This window comes from Octopus bimaculoides, chromosome 25, assembly GCF_046866305.1.
Source record: "Octopus bimaculoides isolate indiv1 chromosome 25, ASM4686630v1, whole genome shotgun sequence".
NCBI lineage: Eukaryota > Metazoa > Mollusca > Cephalopoda > Octopoda > Octopodidae > Octopus > Octopus bimaculoides.
In genome coordinates, this window is record NC_142952.1 from 8,040,974 (window position 1) to 8,043,473 (window position 2,500).

Below are 2,500 nucleotides of genomic sequence, written 5' to 3' on the forward strand. Positions count from 1 at the left end.
GGAGCGTAAAGCGCTGTAAGAAATGCTACTATGCATTTCGCCCGGAGTGCTAGCAACGTTCCAGCGAGCTCCCTACCTTAAAGCAAGCTTTATTATTGATATCAAATTTCGTACAAGGCCAGCAATTTTGGGGAGAGGACAAGTCAATTTCCTCGACACCAGTGCAAAACTGGTACTTGTATCGACTCGCCAAAGGATGAAATGCAAAGTTGACAGCATTTGAACTCAGAACGCAAAACTGATGAAATGCCGTTAAGCATATACTGGCATATACTTGCACATGCCACCCCTTCCTACTTCCCCCTCTGTCCAACAACCTGACCGACTTCTAGTCTATTTCCTGTCCTCCACGTGGGCAATTTCTTATTCGCCATGCAGTAATCTCCAGCTAACTGTTAGCCATGTATCTATCAACATCAAACCACGACACCGCGTAACCTTCCTCGACCAATCGCAGCCCACCTTACCGTAATAACAATCAACTTCTGTCATTTAAATTTAAAATGGCTGACGACTAGCATCGCGCTTGAAACTCAAGATTATCAACAAATTTGAATCAAGCTGTTTTGATCCATATATAACTGATTTATTCATTCAATGTCAGGTTTTGCACTAGATATTCTACCCTTGATAGTTTCCTCAATCTAATTTTCTGAAATGCTAGTTTTAAAATGTGAACCATTGTCTTCGTTTTGTTCTGTGGTTTCCTTCTATTTACAATCATTTAATAGCATCCTGGAATTATAGCGACATTTTTAAACACTGCTGAAATATTGTGTTTGCAAACCATAAAAATTTAATCAATTGTTACATCTATAAATGTTTAACACATCATATTCTCCATAGTATGTATGATAAACATTTTATGGTCCATTCAATATTCTGGAAAATAATAACATGGAATACGTATGCAAATGTGAGTTTATACATGCATATATACATAGATATAAATATACATACATACATAAATACATACATACACATATACATACATACACACATATATACATACATGCATACTTGCTCATACATATACACACATACATACAGCAAGGCTGCAAGCAATTTATGTCGCATTTGCTACTCTGGAATATGACCAGGTAGATATACATATATGCGTGTATATATATATATATATATATATATATATATATATATATATATATATATATATATATATATATTATTCTCTTTACTCTTTTACTTGTTTCAGTCATTTGACTGTGGCCATGCTGAAGCACCGCCTTTTAGTCGAGCTGATCGACCCCAGGACTTATTCTTTGGAAGCCTAGTACTTATTCTACCGTCTCTTTAGCCGAACCGCTAAGTTACGGGTTAGGGTTATATATATATATATATATATATATATATATATATATATATATATATATATATATATATGGAGTAGTAGTTTTACGAAAATAGATCCATTTTCCATCTCTATTTACAATTCGATGACCAAATCTTGAATCTCGAGAATTTGCCATCAGTTGCTTACAAATGTCCACACGCCGTTCAGCTTTATCATCGGTCAGTTCATTAGGGTCTTCTCGACATCGTCTGTTCACAAGGCTGAGTTTAAGGCGCTGTCCACTGATGGTACTGTGTGAAAGACCAAGTTCTACCAACAATGTAATAGTATTTGTGCTTGACTGTTGTTCAATTGTTTCCAGCGAGGCGTCATCTTCGACAACAGATCTCCCTGACCTTGGTTTGTCTTCGACGCAGGTCAGGTGTCACCTGCCTTCACTTGTCTGAACCAGTTTTGTGTTACACGTTTGTTGACTATTCCTAGACCTTCCGCATTATTAATTTCTTTTGCCGCTGACCTTGTACTCAGCTATCCTTTCGAAAGGCAACATAAAATGGTTGTAATTGCAATTTTATGACCACTTAATATCAAAGTTGCAAAAAATAAAATTTTTTTAACAAGTAATGTTCATATAAAAATTAAAAAATGAAACGTTAGCAACGACTCGTCAAGAATTTACATGAAATTAATGATATAATATGGAAATCCGAGTTGCCAAACATCATCAGTGGGAATTCGAAAAATACATTTGATTGAGCATCGTATATAAATATGTATGGGTGAGTATGTCTGTGTGCGGGTTTATGTATATATTTGTATTTATCTATCTATCTATCTATATATATATATATATATATATATATATATATATATATACATACATATATGTAAACGCACTCATATATATACACATTGAGACGTTTCAGATTACATATGACGTACACACGTACACATCTATGTATGTAGGCACATATGCCTCTGTGTGTGTGTGTGTGCGTGTGCGTGCGTGCGTGTGTGTGTGTGTGCGTGCGTGTGTGGGGGGGGGGGGTATTTGTATGTCTGTGTCAGTGCCTGTGTGTGAGTGATAATAAAAATGTGTCACGTTGAGGACGATAAGGAAACATGCAGAAAAACATGAAATATAACAAAAATATGCGCGGACATGCTCCATTCCTCATCCGTTATCGA

The 2,500-nt window shown here is 35.9% G+C and overlaps 1 long non-coding RNA gene across 3 annotated transcripts in view; it reads right to left on the minus strand.

Annotated features, from left to right (window-relative positions):
- Positions 1-2,500, minus strand: part of LOC149131064 (uncharacterized) — a 58,338-nt gene that overhangs the window by 26,801 nt on the left and 29,037 nt on the right. The window lies entirely within an intron of this gene.